A 12,414-nucleotide genomic window follows, 5' to 3' on the forward strand; every position below is an offset into this window, starting at 1 on the left:
GAAATGACATACTCTCATAACTGTTCAACCAAAGTTAAAAATAAAAGTAGTCCCTTCCACAAATCCACAATGATACTATTCTCCAAAAGTAAATGCTGTTAAATTACTGTTAAATATATGACAGGTATCCTTCTGATTTGCACACAGTTACAACCACATATAAACTTAAATATATATGTATACACGTCGTTCTATTATATTTTTCCAACCCTGTGATTGCATATTGTCATACAATTGGGTTTTTTTCTACTTAACAGTGATTGTGAATGCCTTTATGTGTTAGTTACATGTAAAAATTACCTTAAGTGGCTTTTTAATGTTCCATTGTTTGAGCATGTCATACTTATTAAAACTTCTTCAAAAATTAGTAGTGTATTCTTACTAAAAATAAGCCAAATTATACAGAAGTGTAGCAAGTGAAAGATTCTTTCTGCCCCATGATCCTCTTCTCCCATTCTTCCAGGAGTAATTAGTATTGGTAGTTTATTGGGAATCTTTAGAAACTTTTAAAAAGTCAGATATGTTGAAGTATAATTCATAGAGTAAACTTTGCCTTGTGCAGTGTATAAATGTATGTAGTTGTGGAACCAACACCACAACTAAGTTATGGAACATTTTTGTCACAAAAAACTTCCCTTGTGTCCCTTACAGTGACCTCCTTCCTGACCTCCAGTCCTGGCAACCACTGATCCATTTTCTGTTCCTACGGTTTTTCTTTTTCTTTTCTTTTTTTTTTCCTTAACGTTTATTTATTTTTGAGAGAGAGAGACAGAGCATGAACGGGGGAGGGTCAGAGAGAGGGAGACACAGAATCTGAAACAGGCTCCAGGCTCTGAGCTGTCAGCACAGAGCCCGACGTGGGGCTCGAACTCACGGACCACGAGATCGTGACCTGAGCTGAAGTCGTTCGCTCAACCGACTAAGCCACCCAGGCGCCCCGTTTTGCTTTTTCAAGAGGGTCATATAAATGGAATTACACTGCGTGCAGCCTTTTAACGGTGGCTTCTTTTACTTAGCCTAATGCATCTGAGATTCATCCATGTTGATGTGTTAACCAGTCCTTATTTTGTCTAGTAACAGAAATAGCTTTTGTTTCCAAATATGAAATCCTGCTATACCTAGAATTTAGCTATATACATACATACATATATATATATATATGTATGTATTTGTTTGTTTGTTTACTTAAATAGTATAACCCTACTTCACATAATTTATCAGATCCAGATCTAATTCTTTTTCATGGCTTCAGAATATTACATCATGTACTTGCTATGTAATGTAATTCACTGTTATTCTCTCTCTCAAAGATATTATTTTATTTTTATTTTATCATTATTATTTTTTTAAGTAGGCTCCACGCTGTGTGAGGAGCCCAAAGTGGGGCTTAGATTCATGACCCTGAGCTCAAGACCTGAGCTGACAGCTAACAGCTAGGACCCTGGAACCTGCTTCAGATTCTGTGTCTTTCTTTCTCTCTCTCCCTTCCTTCCACCTCCAAGTTTGCGCTCTCTCTCTCTCTCTGAAAAATAAATAATAAACATTAAAAATATGTACTTATTAACTATTTGATTTTTGTCTTCTATGAAATGCCAGTATAACTTTTGTTCATTTTTCTATTAGGTTGTCACTTTAAAAAATGAATTTGAAGGAATTCTTTATATAATAAGTAGACTAGAAATATTTTTTCTAGTCTTTATTTGTTTACGGGGTCTATAGAAGCTGTTTGCTTTGTATCAATTCTGTAACACTTTTATTTATGATGTCTGGATCATATCATATATGGGGAAATTTTTCCATGTTTAAAGCAACTCTCAACTCCAGAATTTAATTAATCCTTTGCTGATAGACATGTCATTTGTTTCAAATTTTCCATGTTGAGCACTCTTGTACATATCTCTTTGCTTTTAAAGAATCTTGTAATCTTGTATATTTTTTCCTCTTATTGAGGATTTTTATAAGTTTTTTTGGTAAGACTTCTTTCTGTAAGATAAATTTCTAGAAGCTGGATCAAAGGATAGTCTTATTTCAAATTTTATGTATCTGTGCTCTTGGAATTCACATCCATCAGACTATTTTGGTACCCTGTTCTATCAGGTATTCTCTCTCCTACATACATCTTTGGCATCTCTCAATCTATGGGCTCTTTCTTTTCAGCTTACAAGTATGCTCCGGACTCATACTTTCCTAGAAACAAAGCAAAATAAAACAAAATAAATTCTCTTGAGTGTGCATTTTTTTTCTAGTTGCCATCACATCTCTTTTCTTCTTAGTCAACCTGTTGAAAGGGGGGTCCATGCTTCCTTATTGTGCATTAGTGCTGTCCACTGCCATCTGTATCCTACCCCTTGTACTCCACTGATGTTGCTGTGGAAAGGACACCTAGGGACCTCCAGATGGTTTCCCAACTTCATCTACTGGCCACTCGCTCCTCCCTGTTACTCACTAGTTTCTGCCTCTATGACACCAGCTCTTTCCTGTACTCACCTTCCTGGTCAGACTTTTTCCCCATCTCCTTTGGGTTCCAACTACCAATTCTCACTCCCTTAACTTTGGTGTTCCCACTGCTTTGTTCTTGATCCAGTGTTCTTCTTTCCATACATGTCCACCTCATTGATTATATGTATGTACTCGCACTTAATGTAATGCCAACCACACATGTAGGCTGAATGATGTCCTCTAATTATCTCCAGGTCCTAATCTTTGGAGCCTGTGAATGTTTCCTTATTTGTCAAAAGGGATTTTGCAGATGTGAATAAGTTAAGGCTCTTAAAATGCGGACATTATCCTGGATTATCTGGGTGGACCCAATGTAATTACTAGTGTCCTTATAAAAGGGAGGCAGGGGGAGACTTGACTATCGAAGAAGCAAGCATTATTTTACAATGCTGGCTTTGAAGATGAACAAAGGGCAGTGAGCCAAGGAATGTAGTTGGTTTCTAGAAGCAGGAAAAGGTAGGGAAAGTTCTCCTCCAGAGCCTCCTGAAGGAACCAGCCCTACTGATACCTTGACTTTTGGCCCAATGAGATGGATTTTAGACCTCTGACCTTAGAACTGTAAGAGAATAAATCTGTATTGTGTTAAGCCACCAAGTTTGTGGTAATTTGTTATAGCAGCCTCAGGATAAATACAATGCCCAAATCTGTATCTCTAATACTAGAACTTTCCTCTGATCATCAGAGTCATAGCTGTGTCTGCTTGCTATCCTTAAATTCAACATGACCCAAACAGAAGTTATCACCTCCCTCTTCTACCTAGGTTTCCCTGTTTCATTTAATGGATCCACCACTCCCTGAGTCACACAAGTCAGAACCCAAGCGTCTTCCTGGTCTTCTCTCATCCATGTCTTAGTCATCAAGCCCTGCAGTGTTTTTTCAAATATGTCTCCTCTTCTCCATTCCTATAGCCTTTTGCCCATGGATTGATCCCCTCCTCAAATCCATTCTTCATGTCAAAGCCAAGATGAGCCTTCTAAAAGGCAAACCTGCCCAAGCTCCTTCCTTTAACAGCTGCCCAGAGTCAAGTCCCAGCTCTGTGGCAGACCATACAGGGCCCTCCCCTCCCCCTTAGTCACATCTGTGAACACCTTGAACTCCACTGACACTGAGCTGTTTGCCATTTCCCCATCTATACTAGGTAGTTTCATGTTTTCATGAAACTTCATGACCTGCACCCCTACTGCCCCCATCCTTCTTTTTCTGGTCAGCATTTACTTGTCTTTGTAACTTTGCTAATTTTCTCTAATGAGGCAGGGCTAAGTGTCCTTCCTTTGTTCTCCTGTAGCATTTTGTGAGTGCATATTACAGCACAGCAGCTTCCACATGAAAGAGGCATTATCTGTATGCATCTTGCAGCCAGGACCAATGTCTTATCCATTTTTTAAAGCTCAGTGGTTTGTACAAGACCTAGTAAGTGTCTGTTGAACTGAACTAAATTGTACTGTAGACAGAAAAAAAATATTCCATTTGCTTATAATATTTAAAAAATTTGGAAACTTCTCTTTTATAAGCTTAATCTCCTCTGACAGTTCTGGGCTATAGCCATGTAGAGCAAAAAACAAAAACACAAAACAAACACTGTCTGAAAATTCCCAGAGAGAGGCGTTTAAAAAAAGAATAATGCGCATGTAAGTAAACTCTGTGGTCAACCCATCTTCTCAGTGTTCTTTCAAGAAACATATTTAAAATTTTATTGTTCCTTGATGTTCAAAACTTGTCAGCATATTTAAGAAAATGTCTAGGTATTTTGAATTTGATCTTTGACAATCCCAGAAGTTGACTTTTCTAGTCAGCTGTGAAATATAAATGCAAAGCACATATAATTTAACCCACAGCCAAATTTTAGGGTTGGGCATACATTCTGTGTAAATAAAGGAAGTAGGTATTATATCCATTTCTTTATAAAGATCATATCTTAAAGTGATAGAATGGGGAGATCTACATGATATACTGCTAGGTGACCAAAGCAAAGTGCAGAATGGTGTGTACAGCACGGCCCATTTTCTGTAAGGAAAGGAGGAATAATATATACTCATATCTGCATAAATAATCACTGGAAGGGGGCACTTGTGTGGCTCAGTTAGTTAAGCGTCCAACTTCAGTTCAGGTCATGCTCTCACAACTCTTGAGTTCAAGCCCCACCTCGGGCTCTGTGCTGACAACTCGGAGCCCAGAGCCTGCTTCGGATTCTGTGTCTCCCTCTCTCTCTGCCCCTTCCCAGTTCAAGCTCTGTCTCTCTCTCTCCCCCTCAGAAATAAAGAAACATTAAAAAATTTTTTTAAAAATCACTGGAAAGATAAATCAGAAACTTAGAAATGTAATTATCCGCAGGTGTGAGAGGTAGCTAAGTGGATGGTGATGCAGCAGGAGTGACATTTCTCAGTGTCTACCTTTTCCAAGTGTTCAGATTTTTCAATCATATAAATGCATAATCTATTTAAAATAATTGTAAAAACTAATTGTAAACAAATAAAATAATATCAGATGTAAGCCAGTAATATTCCCAGTGTGATATGCTACCATTTGAGAAGCAGTAGTGTATTCTTAGATTCTGGCCTAGAGTCTTTTTTACTTTCAACACTTGATTTAGAAATAATATCAAATTAAAAAAAACTATAAAAATAAAAACAGCACAAAGAAGATCTGTGCACCATTTACCAGGTTAACCTATTATTAGCATTTTATCCCATATGAGTGCCCTCTATCTATCCATGAACTCCTAATTTAGTGTTTGAACCATCTATGCTCATGATCCTCTACCTCTAAGTATTTCAGCATGTGTTTGTATCGGATATAACCACAGTACAGTTATCAGGTTCATGAATTGGCAGTGATATCATGTGAACCAGAGAGTCTCCTTGGGGAAACAAATGTTTCCTAAACCTAAGACTCGTCTTAACTTTTACGTTGTACCAAAAGGTCATTGGGCAATCTCCTGTCACAGGTGAGGAGTGAAATTAAGTATATCACGGTGGAGCTCATCAAACACTTCAGACAGTGTCCATCAGTCAGTCTCAGACCTTGTATTTCCTCCTCTCTTTGGTATATAGCAAGCCATTCATTTCTAAAAGCCTGAAGCTTCCCCCAAGTCTTAAATAAAAAAGTTCTATGTGCTCCCATTACAGTTCAGTAATGGGATTAGAAGAAGATTTCTCAATTACACATTGTTTAAAAGTAATTTAAAAATATATAAATATCACCTGTTTCAAACTCATTTGTTTGCATCTGTCTGCAACAGTGATAAATGTGATCAGGTTCTGGACTTGCCTTTTTTTGTCTCTGACTTTGTTGCTGAGTTTGGTCCTGTCAGAGAAAGAAGAAATATGGATGTGGAGGTAAGCCTGAGAGGTCTACAGAAGGAAGGGAGGCTGGCCTTGTCCCCCAGGACTATGTTGAAGACCTCAAGTCTCGTACAGCTTAGAGGTAGTACTTTGCAACCCAAGGTCTAGGTGGTTTTTTTTGTTTGTTTTTTGTTTTTGTTTTTTTTTTAATTACAGAAGCATTCCATAAACATTAATGTCAAACGTCATGTTTCAGGTAAATAACACTGAAGAATGATTCTTTCATTAATACAATCCTTGTGAAGACGTGGATAGTGGTAAGGAGGTGACCTTCCTGAGTGGGACGCATGCCAGGCTATGCTGGGTTTTGTGACTTAGTTTTGGGGAGGGTTCTTTCCTCCTACCCCCTATTCCCTTACTACCTTTGGACCCCCCAGTTCCTATCCACAAAACCTGACATTCCTGGGTCACTGCAGCAGAGGGATGTATTTACGCTATCATTTAACCAATCCTTTGTGGATGGAAATATGGATTTTTCTTTAAAAAAGTTTTTTTTGGCCTATGTACACAGCACCTTGATGAAAAACCTTGTGTTTATATATATCTGTTAACTTGTTCTATGGTTTTTACAAGAATAAATTTCTAAAAGTGGGGTTGTTGGATCAAAGAAGTATGTCTCTATTTTTGACCTTTGATACCTCCTACCAACCTGTCTTCCAGAAAGTATGCAACAATTTACAGTCCCACTAACAGTGTATGAGAATGTGGTGTCCTACTCTTGGGACCCACCCAGTCTCTGGAAGATTGCAGTTAAACATTGGCTGGGTGTCTGGGTTTATAGCCTACTTATGTAATACACTGGCTTCGCTCTTCAGTAAATGATGTAATCTAGCTAAATATTTCCTCTTCCCTCCAAGGGAAATGATAATAATACCTTCTCACGGGGCTGTTGTGGAAATAAATGAGATACTGACACCTGTTACTGCTTCTAGCTCCAGTCCAAGCCCCAAGAATAGCTTTTCAGGTGCCTTGTCTACTCTGAGGCTGGGGGTAAAGCCAGACCCCAACACTGGGGACAGTGAGCTAGGATGGGGCCTTGGGAGGGAGCTAGAATATAAAAACAGTGCCAACATTTATCACCTCCTTTATGTGTGTCATGACACATGACTGATGTTTCAATATCTAGTTTTCTGTTGCTTATTATTTTTTTTTGGTAACATTTTCTGAGGTAATGTGTATATCATACAATTCACCTACTTAAGTGTACAACTCAATGGGGTTTAGTATTTTCAGAGGTATGCAACCATAAATACAATCAATTTTAGAATATTTTCATCACTCCAAAAAGAAACCCCACAGTCTTTAGCTGCCACCACCAAATATCTGCATCCCTCCACTTACCCCAGCCCTAGGCAACCCCTAGTCTACTTTCTGTGTCTACAGGTTTGCCTAATCTGGACATTTCATATAAATGGAATTATACAATATGCGGTCCTTTGTGACTGGTCTCTTTCATTTATAATGTTTTCGGGATTCATCCATGTTGACAAATAATATCCCACTGTATGGATATACTATATCTTGTTTACTCATTCATCAGTTGATGGACATTTGGGTGGTTTTCAACTTTTTGTTATTACAAATAATGCTGCTATAAACGTTTGTATACATGTTTCTGTATGGACATGTTTTTACTTCTTGGGTATCTATAATAAATAATATTGTAATGGATATCTTGGCAGAAAAGACTAGAGAAAAATTACCATGTCAAAAGAAAAGCATGAATAAGGGTCTGGGGGTGTTTGGGGCTTAACCTCTCTGGACAATACATTCGGAATCTGTAAAATGGGTTGTTGTAAATATTAGAGGTTAGATATAACAGAACACCCTTGGCACACAGTAAAATCTCAGAAAATGATAGTTACTATTGTACAGCCACCAAACCTTGAAGTAAAAGCCCTCTTGGTCCTAGCCTCTGCATCAGTCCATCCTGTCAAGATTATCAGATTTCCCTGGTTTTTCATTTTTATGACCTTGTATTTTGTTTTGTCAGTCTTGGCATAAGCCTTCAGTAACTTCCAGATTGATACCGTCTGAGGAAACTAAAGCTGGGTTCTGGCCAAAAGTCAGCTGTTCCCTTTCAACCTTCACATCTGACCTCTAGCTGAATTCTCCTTGTTGCTAACTTCTTTCCCTCCACCCCCACTGCAGGCTCTGCTCTTATACCCCTCAGGTCCTCAGGAACTAAGGATTGCTGTGCAAACCTGAGGAGCAAAATGCAGCTTGTGTGAAATGATGGTCCACGGGCCAAATCCAACCCACAGGCTGGAACGGTTTGGTTTGCACAGTGTACAATAACAAAAAATTGACCTAATACATAAAAACCAGGAGATCTCACACAAAACTATTCCAGGCTGTTTTTGAAAGAAATCAGGTGTGTCAGTATGGGGCCCTCATCCTTGCTTGGAAAAAACAGACTGACTTGTCCTACCTCAGCTCCTTCCTTTGGTGCACTTCAGGGCTACACGGAAGGGAGGTGAAGTGACCAGTCTGTGGAGGAACGGCAAAGACCATTGTTTGCCACTTTCTTATGTGACCATGGCGCCATCCCTCCTCTCCCACTTCTTCCCCATTGTCGTTTATCCCCGCTAAGCCCCTGGCATGTTTTGTGATTTCATACCAGTCTAGACTTTATTTTCCACTTTGTTGAGAATTCGTTATGTTGTGGAAACTTTCCTACGAGAGTCTCCCACTCTACGCTTGTAAAGATAGTGGCATCTTATTCTCAACGTCTACCTTCTTTCCTTTGTAAAATATCGTGAGCGCCTTATTTCACTGTTCAGCTCACTGCACCCTCCTCTTTAGTGTCTGCCATCGAAAACAGTGGTTTGCTCAGTTCTTAAAAGCCTGGTGGAACTAGACACCATGTCTGCCAGGGCCAGGATGGCTCTCTTGCTTCCATATCTGGCTCACTTGGAACCACTTGACCCATGATGTCTGCTGTCGGATCACTTGTTTCTTCCATCAGCCACGGCCAAGTGCATTGCTCAATCTTTCCTTGCACTTAATATGTCTGGTTAAACCCTTCCATTTTCTCCAGGCTCTCTTTTGGTACCGGATCCTGCCCGTTTTAATCTTGCAACAATCCTCTCTCTTTTCACAGACCTTCGATTTTTGAAGGGAGTGTTTTTGTTCTTGCGTGACCTGATTCTGCTCTTAACAACCCCATTCTGTTACATCCGTTCTTTGATTTCACTGTTTCGTCCCCGGTGTCTTCACCTTGGTTTTATCTGTCTGTGCTCTCTCTTAAATGCTTCTGTGGCAATATCTATTTTATTCTTGGAAGCCTTTGCCTATATTCCTTTGGAAAACTCTCTTTATGTCATTGAAAAAAAAGTTCCATTATTCTGTAATCTTTGAAGGGGAGAATGTCTTTGGCTCTTCACTCCTTTTCCTAATTCCCTATATTTTAAGAAATTAATTTCGGGGCCCCTGTGTGGCTCAGTCAGTTAAGCGGCAGACTTCAGCTCAGATCATAATCTCACAGTTTGTGGATTCGAGCCCTGCGTCAGGCTCTGTGCTGACAGCTCAGAGCCTGGAACCTGCTTCGGATTTGACGTCTCCCTCTCTCTCTCTCTGGCCCTCCCCTGCTCGCACTCTGTCTCTGTCTCTCTCTCTCAGAAATAAAGATTAAAAAAAAAATTTAAAAAGAAATTAATTTTAATCTCTGCCACCACATGAATAGAAAGAATAACTTATGTCTTTTAAACAAAACCCTGAAAATCGGAACTCGAATGGCTTTTCCCCTATTGAAGGATTTGATTAGTCCCAAACCAGTCCTTTCACATAGATCTCTGTCTTCAAATTCAGTTCTATTTTAAAGTCAGAATTATATCCAGATCCTCTCTGTTTGGAGACCTCTAAGCTTCAGCTCCAGCCTGTGATCTCATGGGGTCATGGAGGATAGCTCTAGACTTGGGATTAAGAGATTTCCAGAGAAATTCCTCCACTTACACTATTACACCCTGGGAATCTCTTAACTTCTCTAAGGTCATGTTTGTCATCTGCAAAGTGAGGTAGTGACAGCTATCACCTTGTGATTTTTGTGAAGATTTCATGAAATCCTGTGTGCAAAAGCAGGTTCAAAATTCTATCTGTATTATGTATTTTTACTTGGAGCTCTGCTCACCCTAATTTCATGTGTTTGTCTTTCAGTCCTTCAACATTTCCTTTGGAAGTTCTCTGCTTTTTCTTTTGGCTTATTTTTCTTGGCTCAGGTTCTCTGTCACTTCACCCTTTATAATTAATTAATTAATTAATTAATCACTCAGAACATTTTTGGATGAAAATGTTGACATCCTGATAGTTGATGTCAGACTTATTGGAAACAGGGAGATTATTTGGGGGGTAAGGTGACTCCTTGAGGTTGTGTTTTCCAGGGGTCAAGACAACATGAGAAATACTAATTGCTGATGTGGAACTGAACAGAAATTAGGAGGCGGGGAAGAACAGAAAAATGAGGATGGGGGTGAGAGAGGGGAAGCCATCAGCAAGATGGTGGGAGGAATAGGGGCCTGCCAGGGCTACGATGAGCAGTGAACAAAATCCTGGGTTGAGGGGAATGGGTAGTGGAAGGACATACACATAAAATCTGGGATAGCTCATATTCTGCTGCAGGTTGTCTGGTTGCTGTGATGTAAACTCTGCTAAATCTTTGATATGTCTATTACCCTCTGGAGTAGGCTTTTGGGAAATCATGGAAAAGGGCCAAAATGAGATCAGGGTGGTGGGACTCAGGGACACCAAATTCGTTGGAAATCAGAGGTGATTCCTGGAGATTCACAGACATTGTGGAAGGGCTTTGAACATCCACTAGGGGTAGGCTGGGGTTTGAGCTCATCTGATGTATTTGAAGGAGGCGGTGACTCCAGCTGACATCCCGACATGCACTTGAAAACATAATACATACCCCAAAACCAGCCATACCCACCTTGGACCTGGGTTCCATCTAAAGAAAGCCTATCACCCATTAGTCCTCTGAGTAACCTCAGAACTAGCTATTTGTTAGGGTTTTCTATATTCTTTTCCTCAACAAGAACTAACTTACCCCAGTGGTTTCTTCCTGTACCTTTTGTTTTCTCCCGCTAACTTTATGTTTACCTGTTTCTTTTCTTCAACCTGAAGACCACCTTCATTTTCTACCTCCCTTTCTGAGGTTCTGCCTCTCACTGCCTCCTCAAATTTCACAGCTGTCATTTCTGTGGGCACGACTGGCTCAGCTGTGTGTGTGTGTGTGTGTGTGTGTGTGTGTGTGTGTGTTTGCACTTGTTTCTGGCTCTTGTAGCTCACACAGCAATACCAGTCTTCTTTCATAGTGAAAGATTCTTGGATTGTTTACATAACACTCTCTTTTGCTCCACAATATTTGTAAAATTTTGTTTAGAGGGAGAGAGGGAGAGAGAGAGAGAACACACGAGTGTTTATCTTTTGGAGATAGCATGCTGAAGTATTTATAGATGAAATTATGCTTGGGATTTGCTCTAAAATAATCCAGAAGGAGAGAGGAAGAAGGAGAAGTGGGGGGCTGGGTGCTATAGATTCAACAAGATTGGCCATATTGTTGAAGCTTTGTGATGAGTACCTGAGGGTTCAGTATGATATTCACACAACTCTTGTGTATGTTTGAAAATTTCCATAATAAAAACCTTAACTAAAGACTGTTTATTCAAGATCTGCATGTGGGTTAGTGATCTCCCTAGCCAACACATTTTTTCTTTACTGTGTAAGACCTCCTCCTCAGCATGCCCCCCCCATTCTCACCAAACCATTTCTAAACTCGCTCTGCATGTTGATCTGTTGGCATGCCTGTTCCCCTTTGGTCTAAGGTTTTGTGGTAGGCAGGGGCCACTTTGTACTCATCTTTGTGTCCCAGTGCCTCAGACAGCGTGCTGAACTGAACTGAAATGAGCTAAAGAAGAGTGTTCGCCAGCAAATCCCCAGCCTTGTACCTCCTGACACAGTCCTCCACCATTGTCATGGTTTTTGCTGGGCCTGTGAACATATCACAGGGGCTTCCAGTGAGTGGAACCACAGCACATCCATGCAGGGCTTACTCCTCAGGAGGGGGAGGGAACAGCCACTTTGGCTTTCAGCATGTACAGCCATATCGCTACAAAGCAATCTGATTGGACTGGCCCTTTTCCTATTACACATTCTCTGAGATAATTTCAATTCCTTTCAGATCTGAAGTTCACATCAAACTTCCCCCTTTCTATAATTCGGTGATTTGAGTGACTGCAATTGTGGGCCTAAATTACTGCTGGGGTCCTTACTGCATAACCTCCCTTTGAGCAGCGTCTCTTCTCTTGCAATACATCTTCCAATCTAGAAGGAGAGACTAGTACCCTTCTTCTCTTCTTCCTTCCTTTGGGTGGTTGGCCCTCCTATCACCTGCAGGAGAGGCAAGTCTAGTGGTCCTGCCATCTTAGCTTCCCATTTCCTGTATCACCCTTCTCTGTTTACTCCTCACTTCCATCTCACCCCAAATCTTCAGCTTTTCCTTTAATTCCTATTTGAGGCTCATTTTATAGCACTTCTTATAGTTCTCCTGCTACTATAGTTCTAGAAGCTTCCA

The 12,414-nt window shown here is 40.2% G+C and overlaps 1 pseudogene; it reads right to left on the reverse strand.

Annotated features, from left to right (window-relative positions):
- The window catches only part of LOC124514204 (tetraspanin-17-like), a 66,057-nt pseudogene extending 55,021 nt beyond the window's left edge, over nucleotides 1-11,036 (reverse strand).
- Nucleotides 11,037-12,414: the final 1,378 nt, after the last annotated feature.

This window comes from Lynx rufus, unplaced genomic scaffold (genome assembly GCF_022079265.1).
Source record: "Lynx rufus isolate CCGP_SWC_20201006 ecotype Redwood Valley unplaced genomic scaffold, mLynRuf1.p SCAF_2, whole genome shotgun sequence".
Classification (NCBI taxonomy): domain Eukaryota; kingdom Metazoa; phylum Chordata; class Mammalia; order Carnivora; family Felidae; genus Lynx; species Lynx rufus.